This window comes from Petaurus breviceps, unplaced genomic scaffold (assembly GCF_028583685.1).
Source record: "Petaurus breviceps papuanus isolate PSGF00001 unplaced genomic scaffold, PetGlider_PUasm1.0 90491, whole genome shotgun sequence".
NCBI classification, from domain to species: domain Eukaryota; kingdom Metazoa; phylum Chordata; class Mammalia; order Diprotodontia; family Petauridae; genus Petaurus; species Petaurus breviceps.
Genome location: NW_027187263.1, coordinates 1,084,712 through 1,109,412, shown reverse-complemented (window position 1 = coordinate 1,109,412; position 24,701 = coordinate 1,084,712). Strand labels below are relative to the sequence as shown.

The 24,701-nt window shown below is 35.6% G+C and overlaps 1 long non-coding RNA gene across 3 annotated transcripts in view; it reads right to left on the bottom strand.

Moving 5' to 3' along the window:
* Window positions 1-24,701, bottom strand: part of LOC138141784 (uncharacterized) — a 327,266-nt gene that overhangs the window by 12,962 nt on the left and 289,603 nt on the right. For 2 of the 3 annotated variants that reach the window (XR_011163258.1, XR_011163256.1), the window contains one exon: window positions 11,698-11,814. The exons of the other annotated variant lie outside the window; for it this stretch is intronic. This is a non-coding gene — a long non-coding RNA (uncharacterized lncRNA). Of the gene's footprint in view, window positions 1-11,697; window positions 11,815-24,701 lie in introns of those variants that run through there. 3 annotated transcript variants of the gene reach the window in all.

The following is a 24,701-nucleotide window of genomic DNA, read 5'->3' as shown; positions in this document are numbered from 1 at the left end:
TTTAAAAAAAAAAAAAACAATAACTACACACAAGATTGCATTGTAAAATGAATGTAAATGAAGAGAACACTCAAATGAAGCCCAAATTTCTGCAACTACAATAACCAATCTTGGTCCTAGAGAAAGATGAGGAAATGTCTCTCCCTCCTTTGGTTGCAGAAGTGAGGGATCATGAGTGCAAAATGTTGTTCACCCTCTTTAACAAGTCCTTATTGATTTTGTTTAACTGTCTTTGTTAAAAACGAAGGTTTGTGGGATGGGACAGTGGGAGGGGGTGGCAGGGCAAAGAATATTGTGAAATGACTATGACATAAAAACAAGAGGCAGTATATAAAATAAAATAAAACCTAGGTAAGGCTTAAAAAGAAAGCCAACAAAGGTATAATAATGGTCAGAAATCTGACTTCAGAAGCAGGAAGACTTACCTCTGCTCACATTGGTTATGTGACCCTTGGCAAGTCATTTAATTTCTTAGTACCTGAGTCAATTTTCTAAGACTCTAAGTTATAGAACAACCGCCAATTTTCATTGAAGGATGGAATTTACTTACTAGGAGTTCCTATATTTGTATATATACAAATAAAATCACAGATCTAAAAGTATTTTTTAAAGTATAAAAAAAGTAAGACCCAATAAAGACAGGCCAATAATTAAATAAAATGGCAGGGTTAAATGGAAGATTTTTGAATATAAATGAGGCTTAAGAACATTTTTTTTAGGTAGAGGAAGAGACAGATGGAGAAAATACATGAGGATAACCTATAGAACAAGATCCAGGAGGATGTGAGAGGAGGAGTAAGATTTAAGTCATAATTGGATATAATAAAGCCTTTACAAGAAAGAGTACCATGTCATCTTCTACTATGACAAAGTCTGTCAGCCTAGAGGCTCCATTGGCACAGGCTTCATGATCTAAAATACCTCCAAAAACCCAATGATGGCTTGTATTGGGATGTAAGTGGAGGAATAGAAGAGATAAGCTAAACCATCGTCATCATCATTCTGACTTCTTACAAACAGGGACCAGTTTGCAGGGAAGACCTACTACTTTTACTTCTTACCCAGATCCACCTAAGTTTTGCTTCTATGGTCTCCTCTCTGCTTCAGGGAAGAGATTCACTATATTTTGGAATTGTACTAGCAGGCAGCACAATGAATATGGGCCAGATTTGGAGTAAAAAAAACCTGGGTGCAAATTCTGGTTCAAATACTTATTTCATGTATGATCTTAGGAAAATTCTTTAACTTCTCTGGACCTCAGCTGATTCATTTGTAAAAGGAGAAAGTTGAACTACATGGCTTTTAAAATTTCCTTTTCATTCTAGATTCTAAGAATCTTTTGCTAACATTAAATTACCCTGGGATCTTTCTTTGTGGTCTCCAATAACTTCATAATATAGATTTTTTGAACTACAATTTTGAACCAAAATCTAGTAGTTCATTTGGAAATGGCAATAATATATAGATCAAAGTCTTGGATGGCATTCACTGAGGCATTTTCAGCTGGAAAATTCTGATATGGCTTGCAATTTAAAGGAGTGATATAAGATTTCAGAATGAATGGACTGCATTCACTGCTGTAATTCTATGTTTAGAACTCTGAGGATCTTAAACAAGCAACAGGACATAGAGTAATTTTTTTTGCTGTGCTTTAATTTGAAAAGCACAGTCATGATAACAGCACTGATCGTTTCTGTTAGATCAGGTTAGGGATAAGGACTGGAGTAAGGGAGAAGGGGATATGGTGATAGATTATAATGGACTAGAGAGATCAGGGAAAGTTTGGAGAAGGTAGAACTTTAGCTGGGTCTTAAAAAATAAAATTATTTTGGAGGAGCAAAGAGGAGGAGGGATAATTTTCTTGACTTGGGGTAAAGAATGAGGAAATAAAACCAATAGGAATGAACATGCTATATTCACTGTGTAGTGAATAGAATACAGGGCAGATAAATGACACAGTAGAAAGAGTGCTGGGCCTAGAATCAGGAAGTCTCATCTTCCTGAGTTCAAGTCTGGCCTCAGACACTTTTTACTTGTGCAGCCCTAGGCAAGTGACTTAACCCTGTTTGCCACAGTTTCCTCATCTGTAAAATAAACTGGAGAAGGAAATGGCTAACCATTCCTGTATTTTTGCCAAGAAAATCCTAAAAGGTGCTACAGAGTCAGACACAGTTAAAACGACTGAACAACAAAAGTGAATAGAAATCTATTTAGATTAGCGCAGGGATGAAGAATCTGTAGCCAGAGGTCATGTGTGGTCTTCTATATCCTCAAGTGAAGACCTTTGACTGAATCCAAACAAAGATTCTGTTCTGTGAAGTTTGGATTCAGTCTAAGGGCCACACTTGAAAACTTAGAGGCTCACATGTGACCTTGAGACTGCAGGTTCCCTGTCACTGGATTAGAGTACTTCCATTAGGAAGATAGTGAGATACAATGGAGAACACTGGAAATGGAGCCAAGGGCCTGAATTCCAGTGATACCACTTAATATCATGTGACCTAATGAACATAATATATTGGGGGGAATGGGGATAGGGATTGTACTCACTGATGTAGGGAAGTCCAAGGAAATCTGTACTAAAGCAGGTCAGTAGTTCCTCTACAACTTAGTTTTTGAGAGTTGCCTATAGAACTAAGAGTTTAAATGACTTTCCCCAGCTCAAATAGACAAATATGGTATTTTAGGAAGGGGACTTGAACTCAGATCTTCTGGTTCTGAGGTCAGCTTTCTGTCATATTAACAAACTATCTCATAAATTTCAGTTCCTTCAGTTACATTGTTGACTATTTTTAATGAGAAATATTAACAACTTCAATTTCAGTCATTTTCTCAAGTAGGCATAGATCATATTTTCTAAAGGCAAAGTATTTTACTCACCTTATTCCACTGAAGATTAAACTTGATAAAGAGCATGGATTAAGCACTAGAAATTATGTCACAAGTAATCTAGTTCAAGATACACAATTTCCTGATAAGATCTAAGGATCAAGGAGCAAGAGACTTGTCCAAAATCACACTGGCAAAAATGACAGAGCCAGTATTAAAACCCAGGTCCTTTGATTCCACTCTACCCCACTGATCAAAGGTAAGGGATCATGCAACTTGTCTGATTCAGCTGCTTGAAAACATTGCTTGTATCCTAAACCTGTATAAAATGTAATACTATTCCCAATAACTTCATATGGTTAGTCACCATCAATATCTTCCTTGTTTTACACAGAGATTGGCACTAAGGGGCCATCTTTGGTCTGTTTCCCCAGGTAGCCATGCATTGATGTAATTGAAATCCCAGAATGTCTCTTACTCTGCCTCCTTATACACTACAGAAGAGCATAACCAAGCCCCTAATTACCATCAAAAGCATTTATTTGAGCACTTAGTGCCTATGGTGTTATGTTCTACCAAGTATAAAAGGCCTTTAAACTCACAGTTCAAGAGTTTACAGCTCAAGTAGTATATTGAGAATCTTTAAAGAACCAGTGAGCATTTCTGCAGACAACGATATGTGAAAAATTAAGCAATTTGGTGAGTTGGGATTAAGAAAACAAACAAGTTTGATAAGTACAGATACACGTACATGTAAGATATAGAAACCCTTTTTTATTGTAGTTATATTTTTTTTGCAAGAGGTAGGTTTTTTCCTGAAACTCCTAAATGAATGCTTCATTTCTATTTTATTTGGCCCTTTAGTATTAATAACTGATGTTTGAAAATGTGCCCAAATTTCTTTCTAAAAACATTACTTTTTACAATAGATGACTATTTTAAAAATAGATTACTAAATTCAAGAACTGGCTTTACATCCTGGAATAAGAAACAAAGAGAAAGAAAATAGACTTGAGAAACAAACAGTTTTGTGGTATTCTGTAAGCAAAGTGGTATCATCTTTAGCATTTTGGACTTGGGGTGAGGAAAAGTCAAGATGTGAAACCCACCTTAGATATTTACAAGTTATGTGAACCTTGGCAAGCCATTGAACTTCTCTGTGCATCAATGTCTTCATTAGTGACATGATTGGATGGAACCAAGAAACCTTGGTTGAAACACTTTACCCCTCAGTAATTCTCTAAGGAAGACCATGAATTCCAGGTGTTTTCAATTTGCATCATTAGAAGGTGATTGTCAAGCAGGAGTTCTGTAATGTATCATGAGCTCACAGGCATGGATGGAAGGTAAGAAGGATACTATGGCAAAGCAGTGTGCTAAAGGGGATTGGAGGCTGACCTTGGAGTTAGGAAAACATGCCTTCCAGGCCTGCATTGTTCATAGCAGCTTCATGATTATGAGTAAGTCACTCAACTTCTCAGTTTCATAGGCAAATTTTTAAGGCTATTAGTTGTCCATCTGCATCAGAGAAGGCAGTTTCCACACTGGGATGTCCCTACACCAATGAAATTACAGGTACTGTAAAAAAAAAAGTAAAATATGCTTACACAATGCCAAACAAAAATTAACTTAAAACCACTTAAATGAACAAAGGTAAAAGGAAAGATATAATGTTTATTTTGGTAGAAATTGTTTCTATATCCCACAGTCATTGAATTTTAAGGAAAAACATATAAAGCCAAAATAATAGAATAGCAAAATGATCCATTATAATCAATCTTTTGAAAAAGCTATATCAGGCAGCACTTCGTCTATAGAAATTATTCTTAATTAATCTTATTAATAATAAAATATAGAAATTATTGTTTTGATTCAAATTAATCATCAGTTTCTTGACCTTGGTAGAGGTTTTGCAGTTTGACCTCTGTAAAACCTATTACTAATCCAATTGATTAGTCCATTCTTTATCTCTCCAAATTCCAAGAAGAAAAGTCCAATATTCAGAAAAGTTAACTACAAATCTGATCAAAAGAAGTAGGATAACTAGGGATATCTATACATATCCACATGTTGCCTCTCTACTCTAAGATCAGGATGCCCACTTCATATTAGCAATATTGAATACCAAGTCCATACCATTTACTATTCATTTACAAGAAAGTTATAAAAGTATTGAGACATATAGTGTCCTACTTCACACTCAAAAGCACTTTGTTTAGACAAGTAATATATGTAGGAAGAAAGCCTATTTTTTCCCCCTGGAATTAACTTACATTGACTTATCCCTCCTTAGAATAGTACATAGTTAATTTATATTTAATTGATCCCACTACTCATTGCCCATTTCTAAATTTTAAGACCATGATAAACAAGGATTCCTTCCTATCACTCAGAGCTTTTATCATCAAGATGGTTGAAATGTGAGCCTGCCTTCCATTTTCTACATGTTATGTTTGAAAAGTAGAATTTTCTCTTTTGAACAAGGTTCTACTTGGTTTTGTAATGAATAGCAGCTAATTAAACTTTCGATGACCTTGTTGTTTCGGTTGCAAATACCATGGTGTCTTGAGTCATTTACAGAGCTGTCATTGATGGATGATGGTGCTTCACCATAATTAGGTGGTAAACAATGTTAACTGAGCAGTAATTCATGCTAACATTACTGAGGTGTTGTATAATAACGACCAATAACTTGGGTCGCTACTGTCTGTTAGAAAGGATTCCGATTTCCCTGATGGATCATATTCTTCTTAGCTGAAAAAGACTTTACGAGATTATCACATTCCAAGTCAGCCAACACTTTTATTCCTCTGTCAAACCACCTCTGTATGCAGAAGGGGTGGCTGCTTAAGAGGTAGGCTGATTTGAAACACAGGTCTGTGAATTGATATATTCATTTCCTAGAGGCAAAGAAGTTTAATGACATTTTTTTCATATAGAATCTGTGTCGTCATGGTAGAGATGAGGAATAAAACAAAATAACAATGAATGGAGTACTAATGGAGAGAAGAAGGAATGACTAAGATCTAAGTCGATCTTTGAAAAAACCATAAAAGAAAACATGTCGATATAAAATGGCATTTGCATTTTGTTTTTTATTTACTAATTTAATTATAAGTATTCCTAAGTATTCTACCACAACTAGCTAATTCATTATTATTCATTGCATTTCTGTAAGGGTAAAGTATACATTTCATACCTTTTATAGATGCAGAAATTAAAGTTTGACATAACGAGTTAGGGATACAAGGAAAAACTGAAAATAATAGCTAGTATTTATATAGCATTTAACATTTGCAAAGTACTTTAAAATGTCTTATTTGATACTCACAATTCTTTAAGACAGATGCTCTTTTTATCCCCATTTTATAGATGAGGAAACTAAGACCAAGGAAAGTTAAGTTACTTATACTGTATCACACAGCTAGTAGAAGGTCTAAGGTTGGATTTGAAATCAAGCCTTTCTGATTTCAGGTCAAACATTCTTTCTACTATACCACATAACTAATTCTAGGCAGCAACTATACAAATGTTGGGTACAAGACTTACATCATTAGTTTACATACCAAAGAATACATTAACACCATAATTCCATTTAACCATGACAACAATAAAGAAGAATCTAAGTTGATCAATTAATTTCCAAAAATCTTATCTGTTTGAAGTATGCACTAAAACTCCAGATGATCATTCAAGGACTAATGTATATTGAAGACTATGCTTTACATACATATTTCACTGTATAATTCTTGCACCCTGTTTTTTTAGTCCAAAAAATTGGCTTATAACCTTTCATCACATGATTGTCACATGGTATAATTCTGTTCATCATACCACTTAAAAGGTAACTAGAACACCAGTGTATTCACCAATGGCATAAGGATATGTATTTATCTATTGTGCATTGCAAGCCATGAGCCTAGAATTCTCAGCACCCTTGCATTGTCAGTATTCAATTTTAACATATATTCATGACTATGTATACTAATCTTGCACCAAAGGCAGTTTAGTAAATTATTTTTATTAATAGTGGTACAAATTTTTTTAGAAGTTTCACATAATGGTCACACCCTTTTTTTGCAAAAAATATTTGGCATAATATCTGAGACAATTGTGAGGTGAAATATGTTATACAATATTCAGTTCCTTTGGGCATAAGTTTGATAGCACTGAAATACTTTCATTAAGACTTTCATTTTTATAAGACCTGTTCCACCCTCACCACAGTGGTAATGAAGACTGTGCTAAACTATTTATTTCAATTCAACAAACATATTAAGCACTTACTACATGGAAGGCACAGTTCTGAATAATGACCAAAGTGTCACCTTTGTGCCAAGCAGAAAAACTACACTTTGCTAATTCAGATTAGGCAAAAGTCCGTCATTATTCTTTACTCCCTTTTTCAGTTATATATATATTTCAAAGTTCTATCCAGACCCCAAAATGTAAAAAATAGCTTTTCATTGGACTGCTTTTTTGAACATCTTTTAAACAAAAATAAAAGGTCTCATTGAGTACAGCTGTGAAGAATAAGAGAAGCTTCGTTGTGGAAGGCACAAGACCCAGGACATTTCCCTAGAGAGCTCATTCAATTTAACAATACACATTTATTAAGTGTCTACATGCTCAGGTCTCCTCATCCTAAAAAACCTTTCCTTGACCCTGTTACGCCTTCGAGCTATTGTCCTGTCTCTCTGAAAAGATATTCTTCTTCACCCAAACCTCATACAAATCCTTGATCCACAAGCTTGATTCTCCCTTCAAGTTTAGCCCATTCCCCTGACTATTCAATATTCCATGGCTCCAGAGAAATCAAGACAAAGGAGACACTTATTCCACTAATCTCTCTTTTGCTATAGTTCTTTTGAGGAATCTATAATGCCTTTGGTGATAGGCATCATAAATGCAGAAGTGTGTACAAAAAAAAATCATTGTACCCATTGGGGTAAATAAATCAGACAATTACCAAGGTAATTGTGTTGTTTGTTGTTTTTCTGTAGTGAAGAGTGGATGTGAATGTCAGACTTGGGAGCCTTGATTATAGGAAATGTATACTCTTAGAACTTGGTGTTAAATGCAAAATTCTTGCCTTGTTGATATCTGCATTTTATGATTCCTGGTCTAAAAGCTAATATTCCCCCACTCTACTATGTTCAGCAATTCACAACACCCACAAGAGATATGGCATATGGCAGAGACTTAAAAGAAATAGAAAGACAGTGAGGTGAAATGGGAAGAGCCCTCAAAGTCTAAAACAACCAGATCGATTCTTTCATGTGAAAATTACTTACAAACTCAAAACTGTAGACGTAATGAAGTTACTTAATAAAAAACATTGTCATTCCCTAATGTTCCTCTCAGGATTTAGCTTATGGACTGGTTGAAACTGGTTCCCTCAGAACATTTCTACCTATCCAATCTTATGTTCTGCTCATCCAGAATAAGGACTACTGGCCCAGGCAAGCTTACTTTCTCACTAACCCCACGTAGGTGGTACTCATTCTCATCTCTGTGTACTATCTATTCCTTTTTTTTTCTCTCCTTAAAATGCCCTACATGTTCAGATGTCAACCATCCTTCCAGGTCCAATTCAAGTTTCACTCCTCCAAGAAGCTTTTACAAACTACTTTCCCATTTCAAGAACTCTTACAACTTTGCCTCTGCAGCATGTACTTTAGTCCTTATGAGGTGTTCTATTTATATTGTCAACTAAATGGATGATATCGTATAATTTTATATTCCATGCAGCATATTGAAGTTTTTTAAAAAGTAACTTTTAACCAATATCTTTTATTCTTGTATTACCTGCATTTCCACCATATACTTAGTTCATCCTGTCCCAGAGAGTGATCTCTTATGATAAAGGAAACCAATTAGATATTCATCAATGTTTCCCCAGTTCTTTGCTATCACAAAAAGTGCTACTTTAAAATATTACAGTGTATCTAGGGCCTTTTTTTTTCATTGTCCTCCTTGGCATATATGCTTTGTAATGGCATATCTGACTCAAAGTATTCATACATTTCAGTTACACTGTGTAATTCTAAATTGTTTTCATACCTCCAAGAATGTATTAGTATTCATAGCCTTCTAACAGTCTTCCAGTAATTACTATTTCCAACTTAAAAAAAAAAACTTTGTTAATTTTCTGCATATGAGGTGAGGCACCTGGGTTGTTTTGATATATATACACATATTTTTTATCTGATTTTCCTGTTTTTTAAATCAATAATATATAATTATTATTCGTGATTTGGGACATTCTTTCATATGGTTGCTATAAGTTTTTAATTATTGTCTAATAGTTAGGGAGGCCAGCTAAGAGAAAGTTGCATTAACAGCTTCAGTGTTGTTTGTTCATTTCCTTTGACTGGAAATGGTGTTTGGCCTTCCATATTTTTTGTTAGTCATCTATATATCATGGATATTAGGCCACTATGAGATATTTAATACAAATTTTTTCTCAGTTGACCATTCCCCTTCTTAGTTGAACTTATTTTGTTTAGGCAAAGATTTTAAAATTTAATGTATTAGAATTTATTTTACCTTTAGTAATCATTTCTATTCATTGTTGAAGAATATATACTACCCATAACTGTGAAAGATACATGATTTGTTTGTCTTCTAATTTTGTTATGGTATAAATCTAAATTTTCATATGATGAATAAATGTTAAGTTCATTGTTATATGATATAAGATGTTGGTCTACCCCTAATTTTTGCCAGATAAGTTTCCAGTTTTTCCAGTAATTCTTATCAAATAATGATCTCTATCTTCTATGTTTGGGAGGGAATATTTTATTTCTTTTGTGTTTTCATGTGTTTCTTGATCTAAAACTCTGTAAAATAGGGTTTATAATTCTTATTTCTTCTATTTTGTTGTGATTTCCCCTTGAGCAGTTTTTATTTTTATCTGATTTTCCTGTTTTTTAAATCAAGTTGTCTAAAGAATAATTAATATTGCTAGTCTTTTTAAAGAACCAGCTTTTAATTTTGTTTGTCAGTTCTGTAGTTTTGCTTTTAAATGTCCAATTCATCTATTTCTCCTCCAGTTTTCAAGATTTCCTCTTTTGTTCTTTTTGGGGGAGGGTTATAATACTCAATTATATTCTAATTTGCATTATCATTTTGATTGAATATTTAGTTCATTAATTCTCTTTTTCTATTTTATTAATATATGAGAAAGAAGTTAAGGGGGTGAATAGAATCTTAGAAGAATTAGGTATGATAGTTCTCTGGTGAAAATTTAATGGGAATAGAAAAGGGCATGGATTTTTCTCTGTTGTATGGCCACCCTTAGAAAAATTAACCATTTAGTAGGGCATAAATACCTCACAACCAAATGCAGAAAGACAGAAATATTAAATGCATCTTTTTTAGACCATAATATAATAATTATTAAAGTCAATAAGAGGCAAAATACTTTTTACATAAAGGCAGATCTAAACAAACCAGAGGAATATTAATTGCTCTTGGTTATGTTGAGTCAATATAATAAAATGACTATTCTAAGCTAGTGTACTTATTCAGTGTCACAATAATCAAACTACCAAAGAATTATTTTGTAGAGCGAGAAAATAGAACAAAATTCATCTGGATGAACAAAACGTCAAGACTATCAAGGGAATCGATTAAAAAAATGTAAAGGGAGGTAGTCTAGTATTACCAGATTTACCAAGTGGCATTCATCAAAACAATCTGGTACTAAGAAATAGAGAGATGGACCAGTGGAGATAGATTAGGCATACAATACATAATAGCAAACGTACATAGTAATCTAGAATTTGATAAACCCAAAGATCCAAACTTTTCAGGGTAAACTAATGCAGCAAAACTTAAAAGGAAAACAGAACATTAGGGGGAAAAAACTAGCAAATTTCTCTGATAAGGGTCTCATCTTTCAAAAATATAGGGATCCATGTCAAATTTATAAAAGTCATTTTCCAGTTGATAAATGATTAAAGCATATGAACAGTAAGAAGAAATCAAAGTTATTAATCATCTTATAAAATGCTCTTAATCACTACTAATTAAAGACATGCAAATTAAAACAATTCTGAAGTACTACCTCTCACCTATCAGAATGGCTAACATGACAGAAAAGGAAAATGAGAAATTTTGAAGAGGATATGGGAAAATTGATATACTAATGCACTATTAGTGGAGTTGCGAAGTAGTCCAAACATTCTGGAGAATAATGTGGAACTATTCCCAAAGGGCTATATAAAACTGTGCATAGAGGAGGCAAGGTAGCACAGTGAGTAAGAGCACCAACCCCAGAGTCAGGATGACCTGGGGATCGAATCAGGGTTCAGATACTTAGCACCACACCCAGAAATAACTGGCCATGTAACTTGAGCAAGTTACTTAACCCCGATTGCTTAAAAAAAAAAAAAAACAACTGTGCATACACTTTAACCCAGCAATCCTACTAATGGGTCTGTATCCCATAGAGATCAAAAAAAGAAAATTTTAGTCTGGCTAAGAATTGGAAATCAAGGGGATGCCCTTCACTTAGGGAATGATTGAACAAGTTGTGGTATATGATTGTGTGGTATATCATTAAATACTATTACACTATAAGAAATAATAAACAGGATGGTTTCAGAAAAACCTGGGAAGACTCATATGAACTCATGCAAAATGAAGTGAGCAGGACCAAGAGAACAATGTACACAGTAAAATATTGTAAGGATAATTAACTGTGAAAGACTTGGCTCCTGTGACAAAATGATCCAAGACAATTCCAAAGGATACATGAAGAAAAATGCTATTCACCTCCAGAGAGAGAACTGGTTAATCCTTAGTGCATATTCAAGCTTGCTTCTTTTAAACTTTCTTTGCTTTTCTTGGATTTTTTTTTTGTCTGTTTTGTTTTGCAACATGGCTAACATGGGGATATGTTTTGCATGATTTCACATGTATAAGCAATATCAAATTGCATGTCTTTTCAAGAAGGAGTTGAAGAGTGGCAGAGAGAATCTAGAATTCAAAAAAATTTTAAATGAATGTTAATTTTTATATATAGTCGGGAAATATTTATTAAAATAAATAAAAATATTTTTTAAAAAACCATAGCATTGAAAATTTCAATTGTCTTCTTCCTTTCCATAGCTAAGGCAAAATTTTGCACATCTTCAACACCATCAAAAAGAAAAACAAAAACCCTTTACCTGTAGTCACCCATGCATTTTGAGATCTGTCTGGATATCGTAAAAGTAATATTTCATTTAGTTACGTAATAAACATTCAAGTAGGAGCCAGAGTTGGAAAAGCAGCAAAGGTCCAAGCCACAACGTGGAGGAACAAACACAGACTTTTCCCCAGCCCTGCCCACTGCCCGGTACTAAATCTGATTTCCCTTTTTAGATGCTGAATCTCTGTACATTGTCTCCAATACTTCCTTCATGACTTGTGCTATATCAACCTAAAAGGGAGAATAGACCAATTCTTTACTCTTCCCTACATATTCTGGACTAGTCCTTTGTCTCTATCTCTCTTTTTTTTAAGCCTCATTATGTCACTTTATCTTGCCTAATCAGCTATTGGCCTCAAGGAATTTGGCATCAGGTTCATAATCTTCTGCTCCAACCCAGCTCCTGTTTTCTTGGTTAGAAACTTCAAAGCACAAATTGAAATTCTCTGTCTCCTCCTCCTAACACCACTACCTCCTGTACCCCCAATCTACCATTCATCAATATCCTCTATTCTTCTCTATCTTCATTCCACCTCAGCCACCCATTTCCACCAGACATATAACTGGCATCCCTATGATTTTGAACTCTGAAATTCTTCTCTTTGATAAAAATTCCTCTTTTTATCTCTCTCTCAGCTCCTCTTAAACCTATTCTTTATCTTTAGTATGCTGTCCAGTCACTCCACCCCTCCTGATTCACTTCTCTGGACTCATTTTCTTTAAAAGTCTTAACTCTGTATTTGGTCAGGTATATATATATATATATATATATATATATATATATATATATATAATGAATCACTTACACTTTAATTGAATTTAAGTTCATGCTTTGTGAAACCCCAACTCTGTATTATTCCCTTTATGCACCTTTACTCCTCAAGAGCTGGTCCCACTGCTGAAGGAAATCATACCATGGGTGTTAAACAATAAAAATCGTGTTCTTCAATTTCAATTGGACATGACATTTGCCTTCAACTCTTCCCTTTCTTTTACCATAACAGTACAATCAGCTATGTCCATAGCATCTCTCGCATGTATCTTCTCTTCACCCATATCGCTACTACCCTAGTTTGGGCTACCTGTTACCTGAACTGTAATAATAAATTGCCTATTGGCATTGCTCATTCTAGTCTCTTCCTTCTTCAATTCATCTTTCACATAGCTAGAAAATTAATATTTCTAAGATGTAGGTCTGACTATAGTATTCCCTTACATTAACCTCTCTACTAGCTTCCTATTATCTCTAGGATAAAATCCAAACTCCTCAGACTGGCATTTAAAGACATCTACAGTCTTGTTCCCACACACATTTCCAAACATTTCATTTTACACCTCTTAATGCATTCCACATTCTAGACTGATTGGATTATTAATTATTCTCTGAACTCAGCATTCTACTTTCCATCTCCATGAAGTCATCATACCTGTATTTTCCTCAATTCCCTTTCCTCAGTCCTTAATCAGTTAATTCTTTTCTCTTTTCTACACTTAAATCCCTTGACTGATTGTCCTATCATTTAATCTATTTTGTCAAATACCAACCTTGGATTACTACTATCCTCCTTCTCCTTCAGCCCTATTCATGTATTGCAATTCCTTTGCACCTCTCTTAACAATTTCCTATCTCTCAAACATTCTTATTTCTCTTTCATCCTCCTACAACACCCATCTGCCACCCTCTGAGATAAAGACCTTGCCTTATACGTTATCCAAAAAAAAGAGGGAGGCCATTTAAGAAGAAATCTCTCTTCTGCCCTCCTCCTCATCTCACATCATGAAGAAATCTCCACCCCCCACTTCCTTCTTCACACCTGTCTCCCATGAGAAGGTTGCTCTCCTCTTTGCTAAAGCAAATCCCTCCATGTTTACCTTTGATGCCCCCTATTCCCATATTCCTTATCAGATTGATTGCAACCCCATATTATTCCCATTCTCTCTTTAATCTTATATCTACTGGCTTCTTCCCTGTTGCCTACAAACATTCACATGTCTTCTCTACCTAAAAAACAAGACAAAGTCCAGTCTTTGTTGGTGAACTTCAGAAACAATCCTTAAGAAACCAGAAAGTACTTGGTACCTCTCCTTCCTCCTCATTTATTCTCTTCAAAACTCTGCAGTGTGGCATGTGATCTCACTGTTTAACTGAAACAGCTCTCTCGAAGTTACCAATTATCTCTTAGTTGTCAAATCTAATGGGCTTTTTTTCTGTCTTCATCCTTTTTGATCTTTCTGCAGCCCTTTACACTGTTTGATCCTCCCTCCCTCCTGGTTACTCCCAGTGTTCTATGCTTCTGTGACATGGCTCCTTTTGTTTCTCCTACTACCCATCAAACTTCTTTCTTGGTCTCCTTCGCTAGACCATCACCTAGGTCACTCCCACTAACTTTTAGTGGTCCCAAAGTTCTATCCTGCACCCTCCTCTTCTCCTTCTATACTACTTTGCTTAGTGATCTCAATTATTTCTATGCATGTGATTCCCAGTTCTATATATCCACCCCTAACTTGTCTTCTGAGCTCCAGTCTCACATCACCTGCCTTCTGGATATATCAAATTGCACATTCCAAAGGCATTTCGAACTTGACATGCAAAAAAGGAGTCATTCTTTCCTCCTCAAACCCTTCCCTCTTCCTATCTTTCCTATTATTATTATTGAAGGCACCACCATTCTTCTAGTCACCAGGCTTGCAACTTGACTATCATTCTCAACTCCTCCTTTGAATTCACTTCACTCATCTTATCTTATCAGATCTGGTCATTACTATTTTCCTAACATCCCTCATATATTTTCCTTCTCTTAAATCTGCCTCACAGTCACCACTCTGGTGAAATCCCTCATCACTTCAGGTCCAAACTGCTTTAATGGACTTCTAGTTGGTCTCTCCATCTCAAGTTTCTCCTAATTCCAATCTATTCTCCACTCAGCTGCCAAAGTGATATCAATCCAGCCTCCTACTTAGTAAAATTTAGGTGCTCCCTACTACCTCTATGCTTGAATACAAAATCCTCTGTTTGGCACTCACTCAAAGTCTTCCCAAACTGGTTTCTTCCTACTTTTTCACTCTTCCGATATTTCTATCCTGTTCCTACTCTGTCATCCAACTATATTTGCCTGCTTTCTCTTCCTTACTCACAACATTCCGTGTCCTGATTTAGTGCCATTTTCACTGGTTCTCCCCTATACCTGGAACATTCTTCCTCCTCATTCCTGCCTCATTGTTTCCCTGTAATCTTTCAAGATTCAACTCAAATTCTACCTTCTGAAAGAGATCTTTCTTGGTTCTCTTCTCCCTTCTGGTGCCTTCCTTTTGCTCTGCATGTATCCTTGATGTATGTAGTTGTTTCAATGTTGTCTCATCCATTAAAATGTGCACTCCTTAAAGTCCTGTTTTTGTCTTTCTTTCTATCTCAGTGCTTATTACAGTGGTTGGCACACAGCATGTGTTTAATCAGTGCTTCTTGTTTGACTAACACTAACTCCATGTCTTTTTATTGACTTTCTACTACACTTGGGATGTGACCTTCAGCTGATGTTTTCTTCCTCTTCAATTTTCTAGTTTGTTTTTACATATTTGTCTCCACTTATCACTTCAACTAGGTGTCACAATGGATAGAATGCTGGGCTGTCTTGATTTCAAATCTGGCCTCAGACACTTACCAGCAGTATGAACCTAGGCAAGTCAATCTTTGTCTGCCTCAGTTTCCTCAACTATACTTCCCAAGGTGTTTGTGAGAAGTATGTAAGATATCTATAAAAGACTTAGCACAGTGTCTGGCACATAGGCACAATGCCTACTAAATTCTTCTTCCCTTCTAAATAGAATGTAAGTTCCCTGAGGACAGAAACTGGTTTGTCTTCCTATTTGTATCCCTAGTGCATAGCACAATGCCTTGTACAAAGCAAGCAGTTAATAAGTGTTTGTTAGACTGGAGAGAAGAACTGTATGATAAAACAGTATTCCATACTCCTTAGTGTAGAATTGTAATAGACTTGGGAATGAGAAGAAGAATGAGGGGAGAGAAGGAGCCTGAATTCACCAGGTGTGGTATGATGTTCCAATTAGATACAGAGGTAAAGATATTCATTTAGAAGTGATTTACCAATAACATAGCTATAGTAAAACTTTGGTTTAATGATTTATAAAATGCTATTTTTCTTTCTAATTTCCCCTGGGCCATATAGGCATTTTAGTCTAGGTTGAAGCAAGTAATGGACATTTCAACACAGTCTGTGTTTTTTCCTTGCTTCGTGATTTTCTGTTACACTCATAAGGGCCAATTTTAGCCCTTTTTATGCATATGTGTAACTCTGTCTTTTATGTGTGCTGCTCAGCATTCCCAAGCTCTACTACTGTCTGCCTTATATGATTTCCAATTAGAGTATTTCTTAATTATTAGAAATATATTATGTCCTGAAGTATTTCTAACCAATGCTAGAAATCTAAAGATACAGATCATAAGTATCATTTGGGGAATGAATTAAAGGGAAAATCTAACAAGAGGTGTTCTGCAGGGGTCAGTCCTCAGCTCAACACTATTTAACATTTGGCCAGTGGTTTGGATGATGGAATGCCAAATGGGCTCATTACATTTGCAGATGACATCAGATAGAGGAGGTTGCCAGTATGTTGGCAAATGGAATTATAATTCAAAATATCCTCAAACTGGAACAGTGGTCAAAAATGAGCACTGACATTGCATATGGACATATTCAGGATGGTAAGCCTGCTTTTACTTGGGGGAGGGAAGTCTATGCATATAGAACATGGTAACTGGTCCAATAGAAAACAAGTTAGAAAAAATAGTGAGTTACAGAAACTAACAAGGTAACAGACTTTTTTTTTCTTTTGGGCAAAGAGAAAATTATCCACAGAGAAAGACATCCATAATGAAGATTTCGGAATTCCTCTCCTCAAATTCTCAAAACTTCTTAGCTACATTACCCATTTTCTCTCACTTTCTTCCTGCCTCAGAAGACACTTGCTGATACTAATCCCTCTATTTGAACCCTTGATCACATTCCATCCTTCTTCTGGTACTTTGCTCTAGCAAAGTATCTTCTCTCATGTACCTTCAGTCTCTCCCAAAGGAGAAAAATCATATGAAATGTGAAAATGTGAAAATCATAGGAAAAAGCAGTAGGCTTGGTGCCAGGTCCTGGCTTCAGCACTTAGCACTTGAAAAACTGCACAAGTCCCTCTACCTTTCAAATTTTTTAGAGAGCTTTGCCTCTGTTCTTTCTTTATGCTTTTCTCCTTCTATTTTGTCATTTTTTTGTACCTTTTGTAGCTTTACTCCATCTGCTATCATTGGATATACATAGCTAGTAAATGTTGGAACTAGGATTTGAACACCAATTTTTTTAACTCCAAGTCTAGTCTTTTTTCTACTATAGTACACTAATTCTAATATATTTATTACCTAGTATTATTTTTATAATTGTATACTTGGTCTCTCCAATTAAATTATAAATTCCTTAAGGGAAGTTGCTAAGTACCCTGGAATTAAGAACCTGGCCATGCAGAACATAAATTATGGAAATTCCTGGGTGAAAGAAGGGAAGAGTAATCCTCAATTGGGATAAATCAAGGCAGGAGACAGCTCTGAGGATTTTTTTTTAAGCAATCGGGGTTAAGTAACTTGTTCAAGGTTACACGGCCAGGTGTTTCTGGATGGGTGCTAAGTGTCTGAGCCTGGGATTTGATTTCCAGGTCATCCTGACACTGGAGCCAGTGCTCTTACTCGCTGTGCTACCTGGCCGCCCCTTTGAGGATTTTTAATACAAAATGAGAGCAGATGTAATATGAATGCCAGGCCAAAGCAGTCATTCCAGTTAGTGAAGAGTAACAACATCCAAGAGGTTGAGATAAGTAGATAGTCTGGTTGTCAGTCAGAGAGCTAAAAGTCAAGGGAAAATAATGAAAATTAAAAAAGCAAAATGTAGAGTACAGGAAGTTATCTCTTGGTTCAAACAGAAGCTGTTGCTCCCATCGGTGCAAGCAGAAGCAGAGACACCAGGGGACCCCAGTTACCACAACCTGTATTTGTACCATGGATGATAATGGGTATGGGGACCCCAGACAGGAGTCCCACTAGAAATTGCATCTGGAGCAAGGAGTCAGCAGCAACAAAGAATAGTCTCTATGGAGTAGAATATAGTGATAAAGTGACCAGTGCTGAACTCTGAGACCAAGCCATGTGTATGTGGACAGATTTGAGCTCATGCAGAGGGGAAGATCCAAGATTATAATTTTATTTTTCCTCTCTTTCTTCAGGAAAACATGAGTTTCTTCCAAAACTTATCTCTCTCCTCTCCTCTCTTCCCCCTCTCTCTCTCCCTCTCTCCCTCCCTTTCTCCCTCCATCTCTCTCTCCCTCTCTCCCTCCCTCCTTCTCTCTCTCTCTCTCTCTCTCCTTCGTACCTATTACCTTTTCTCTCATCTGTATTACTGTTCACCTAGTTTTTAAAAGGTATTATTAAAATAAACCTATGATTAACCATTGCATTACTGATCTATATGTATTTCATCTGCTCATAGGCCTCTGAGGAAAAGGTAATAGGTACCAAGATACAAAGAGAGAGAAAAATGCATCTTATTACTGCTGGGATCTTTCCTGGCACAGTGGGATCTTGGAGCTGTACAGAAGAGAGACTTTACTGATTCATATTTTCATAGCCTCCCCAAAGTAGGTAACAATGTAGATCTGAACTATTCTGAACATAAAGTGAACCTAGTAGTCTCTGATGTCAAGAATGTTGTGAGTCAGCTGGGAACTGGAATAGTTGTGGTGGCCAACTTGGGCGATTTTTTCTTTCATATTTTTCTTTTCCATTGCTAGTTCGAAAGGAAGTGCTGAGGGATTGAACTAGAAAGTCATGCCCTCAGGGAGGAGTTGGGGAACGGTGGCACTACCCACATATGGATGGGCACCCAAATAGGGAAAAAATAGACTCCTCTCTGGACTAATACACCCCAACACACACACACACACACACTGCTGCTAGAAGAGAGCATACCCTGGATTTTAGTATAATCTTATAGTAAGATTACAAATGACATCTATTCTTCCTCAAAAAGTATAGTTAATATTGGTCAAATAAGATATAAATAACTAGAATGTATGTATTTTGATCATGCATTGGTGAAGGGAATACCCATACTGGTAAAATAATAGTCCTTGAAGTTCTGAAGTGTTTATATAGACTGCTAATTAGCAACCACTATGTTTGGCCTGTGATTACGTCTATACTATTGTTACCTCAGTCATCTCAAAGACAATTTGATCACTCTGTGATTAATCCTGGGAGGCATCTAGGTGACCCAGTAGATAGAGCACTTGGCCTGGAATCCAGAAGATCTAGTACAAATCCAGCCTCAGGCACTTACTAGCTGTGTGACCCTGGGCAAGTCACAAGCTTTGTCTACTTCATTTTCCTCAAGGGGATCATAATAGCACCTACTTTCCAGGGTCATTGTGAGGAACAAATGAGATAATAATTATAAAATGCTTAGGACAGTGCCTGGCACCTAGGTTTTTACAGATTTCTTCCTTTTCTTTCCTTCCTTCCTCTCTTCCAAGTCAGGATGACCTGAGTTCAAGAGTTACTTCTGACAGCTATTGTCTGTATGACTCTGAGTGTGCCACATCCTTTCAGTCCCCTCCAGCATCTCTCTAAAACTACATTAAAGAAGTTGCTAATGTCCTTTGGTAGAGAAAATTTCTCACCAGGAACTCTTTACTAAAATGAAATCCCAGGTCTAATAAAGGAGATAAGAGGAGAGGAGAGGGGAGGGAAGAGGAAGGGAGAAAAAGAGGATGGGAGGAGAGGAGAGGAGAAGAGAAGAGAGGAAAAGGGCAAGAGAGGGAAAGGGGAGGAGAGGAAGGGGGGAAGAAAAAAAAGAAAAAAGAGAATCAAAAAAAGAAAAGAAAGGAAAAGAAAAGCCAGTTCTACTATCTTGGAATTAGTTGGTTAGATGTTCAAATATGCTATATACACCACTTGGTAGCCAGCTCTGACAGACACTATAAATATGACTTCATTTAGCAATAAACAATGATCTAGGTTGTGTGTAAAGCCAATTTGGGCAATAGAGGCTTCAATCCATACAAATATCCTAATTTGTGCAGTTTTTAAATATAAATTATTCAAGTGCTACCCTGGCCATATTCCCCCCAGATCTTTGCTCAATTCTGCATTTCACAGTGATTGTATAGCCCTGATGTATTTGGCCTTAAATCATACTCATTCTATAATCTTCAGTAGCTAATAGAATGATTCTATGACAATAACCTGGGATGAGTAAAACTATCTGGTGACTTGATCCATGTAGATTAAGAGCTGACTAACACACAAAAGCACACACTCTCACAAATTTCCTTTTTATCATGGCAGGTCTTTGATGATGAATTATGTGGAGACATTCAACTCCACATAGACATTGCCTAAATGTATGTTGAACATTAAAATGTTAATAATGTGTACCATATACTTTTTAGTTTTTGAAGTGCCTTGGAATCTTGTTGGTTGTGAAATATGATATACAAATTGAAGTTATTATTCTGTAAAAAGGTTTTCTATTTCCTGTTGAAAAGAAAAAAAAACCATAGTATTGGATTGTTTTAATTTTTCCCAGTATTTCTCCTGAGTTTCATGCTTTTTCTGTATTACAGAATGATTCCTCTTGCCTTTTGTAGTACCTCATAACCCAGTTTACTGGAACAGATGCATCTTTTTTTTTCCAAAAGAGTGTTAATAAAATATTAACTTGCATATTAAAAGATTTTTAAATGACTTTTCTATATGCGAGTTTGTTTATGAAGGAAATAAAAGAAAACTTTCTGAATATGCAGTGAATTAACCCTTTTAAAGTATTCATGCATAATATGTTGAAGAGAAATGTGTTTACTATACCTACATACATATGAATATATATTTCATTAGATATAAATCCTTACATAACTTACAAATGCAGTTTGTACCTATTTCTAAGCAATTAGTGAGCAAAACAAAGACCTTTGAGATTAAAGTATTATGTTTTCATTTTTTACATTTACCTTGATTTCAGGACAGAGCTATTTTTTTCTATCCTGATTTTTTTCCTTTCATCTTCACATTGAATCTGTTTTCTTGTTTAATATGTTATAGAGAGATTCTGTCTCTTTAACTCAAAGGAATTACTTCATCCTTAGAGTTAATTCGATCTCTTTCTTATAAACTGTGGCCTGATTTTTTTTTTTTTGGACTTCTTCATTTGCTGTTAACACATAAGAACTTGCCAATAAATGAAAGTTCTACATTTTTTGTTTTGTTACATACCTATGTAACTTTTTTTTAACTCACAATATTCTACTATGCCAGTTGAAAAATAAAGATTACAATGCATTTATCTGCTTATCTGAATGAAACAGAAGCATTTTTGGAAAATATGATAATGAACTCAAGTAAAATTTCAAAGTGCTCTGTAGCCAATCTAATTGCATTCCAATTTGAGTCTGTTTTATTTTTAATTCTATTCTATTTCTTGATTATAATGATGATCTTATTTTGAAAAAAAAAAGACTCATTTCATGTGTTTTAACTTGCAAGGTAGATTTAGATAATTATAAGGCAGCAATGCCCCTCTTATTCCTTCACTTCCTCACTTTCATTAGTTTCTATTTGTAAACCAATTTGTCTGGTCCCCCTTTATTTTGGGTTGACTTATGTTTTGATATCGTTGCCTGTGTTTTTCCCTTTTTATTTCTTAAACAGGAAAGAATATGCTGTATTCCTCATGGTTTCTTTTTCCTTGCACAATTCCCATGACTCTGCACTGACAGATCTTGATATCCAAGAGGGAGTCTACTCACAGGATTAAAGGCAAGAACCTCAATTAGACACTCTCTGATTTCTTCAGATGTTTTTTCTAATCTTTTAATATGGGATTATAGGCAGCTAGAACCTATGTTGCTTAAAAAAATAGTGAAGACTCTTTATTGCAAATCACAAGAAATCCACTTTTAAAAATGTCTCTTTTTCTTAATTTGAATTAATTCTAGTCTAGATGAGGATAATGAACTTTGGTCTGCTCTTATGTTATACTGAGTACAAAATAGCTTGATAAGAAATGTGAAGCATACATACTCTCCTCAATGATCTGCAGGAAAACTCCCTCAGAGACTGATTAGTCCATGCTTGTCACAAATAGGGGAGATAATTATGGGGCTTAACAGTCTATGTGGTGGATCTTTTGAGAGGCAATGGGTAGATCTAAGACTGTCCTATGGATCAACCCTAATTTTTAATATTACACATATCTTAAGAGATTTTCTTTTTGGTAGCACATCCCCCAGAGATGAAACAGTGTCTCTTCCCAGAGAATGACATCACATTTCTTTTCCAGAAGATAAAAATTGTCCAAATTAGATTATCTTTAATTAGTCTAATCTTATGAGCCATTCCATAAAGTTTATTGCACCCATGCTGGTACCATGTTACAAGATTCTTATTGAATGAACTAATCTTTAGACATAGAAGCAGTGCTTATAAACAATCTTGCTGTATTTCTTTATTACAATAAAGATTTCTTTCTCAGATGCTTCATGATTCAATAACTGTTTTATGGATCTTAGTATATCAGGTGACACTCTTTAAAAGGGTTAATCAGTTAGTCTTGTAACTAACCTACGGTGAATATAAGATGTCATGAAAGCATTGAAATGCCAATATTTTCAGTTCCAGGAAATTTCAATTGTGTAAAATAATTATTTGAGCTAATATTATTTTCCAGTCTAAAGAGAACATTTGAGTACAAGCTGTTAAGATCCTTTGCTTCAGCTTTCCCCTTTCATGAGAGAGAAGCTTAAGAGGCTCCCTGTCACCTGCCACTTGAAAGGCTCCTATCCTTCCTAAAGGGGTTCGAGACAGAGAAGGAGAAAAAAACTACCTTTATTTCAAATTATGTATCACTTAGACAACAACTTTCCCTGACCAGAAACTAACAAGTAATGATTTGACCGCTACATTTTTTTCATAAAAATGTGCTTATTTGAAATAGACTTTGTGTAGATTTTAAGGAAAGGGAAGAATTGTATTACTCACATTTAAATTGTAATAAAATGCTTCTAATGAAATGAAAAACTCTTAAGAAATAAAACTTGATTTAGGTTTGTTTAGTTTCTAAATCCCCTTAAAATTCACTACCCTTTCCCAAATTAAGATCTCATACCCAGTTCTTTCATTTTAACTGTGACCATAGACAAAAGTATAATATACTTGGTAAATTATGGGAAGCACATTTAACTTCCATTACAGAGGACATGGGTTCAAATTCTGATTCTTCCAGGATGCTTAGAGATTTTTCAGTCCAGCACCAGTCCCACTCCCACCAGTTTGTTCATCTGCATGATGGGGTGGCCCAAATATTCCTAATATTCCATCTGCCTTTAAAATTCTACAATATCAAACCATCAGTTTCACAGGGCTCAAATAAGTTTTCTCCACAGAAAACTTTTTTTCTCCAGGATATAAAGTTAAAGGAATACACTTCCTCCAGGATACACATATAAGCAAAATACAGGCTCAAGCTTTTGTAGAGTTCTTTGTCTTCCCAGGGTCTCTTTTTAAAATTTGAAACTAGGAATTCTTAACTTGAAACCTGTGGATCCCAGAGTCCATGAACTTATATGAGGGGGAAAATTACATTTTTATTTTCACTAACCTTTGGATACTTTGGAATCCTATGTATATTATTTTATGCATTTAGAAAAGATTATTCTGAGAGGAAGTCCATAAGCCTTACCAGACTGCCAGAGGTGTTAATGATAAAATAAAAGTTAAGGACCTCTGCTCTAAAGCAATAAATTTTGCTGAAAAACTTTTTTTTCCTCTCTTTGCCCCTCCCCCTCTTTAAGACTGGCTGGTTGTCTCACTTCTCCCTAGGAAGGCTAGCAGCCTCAGTCAGCCTACACATTCCACATACAGTCACAGGACAGGGTGGTCCTTTGTTTCACAGATGGGGACAGTGAGGCCCAGAGAGAGAATGCATTTGCCCAAGGATGCACAGAGAATAAAAAGTACAGGCAGGATTCCCCCTCCCCGAAATCCTTTGCAATATAATTTAAATGGATTCTCCCAACTTAGGAAGTAAATGATCAGGTAAGCAGAGAAGCTTGAGTCATTAAACTCAACCCAATAGTCCCACCTGGGTGAATGGGCCAAGACTGCCAGATTGACCCTCCAGTATTGTATCTCAATAACATCTTTGGAAAACAACTAAAAAAATACCAATTCTACCTTAATGCTTTACAAGATTGCAGAATAGCTTAACAAATGATAAAGGGTTAAATGATTCAAAAATCAGATTGTTCACTGGAAAGCATTTTAACATTTATTATGTAGCCACTTCATTTTGAAGGCACTGATGGAATGACACCTATCTTCCTCTTTCATCAGAGAACTGTTTTACCTTTAGTGAAACAAATTTCACTACTTCTCTTGACAGAATACTTTGGTCATTCTACTTTTCTCAGTATTGTTTGTTCTGTGTCTCTCTCTGAATCTGTCTCTTTGTTTCTCTCTGTCTCTGTCTGTCTCTCTGCCTCTGTCTGTCTGTCTCTGTCTTTCTCATTGTCTCTGTCTCTCTGAGTCTTGTCTCCCTGCCTCTGTTTGTCTCTGTCTCTTTGTTTCTCT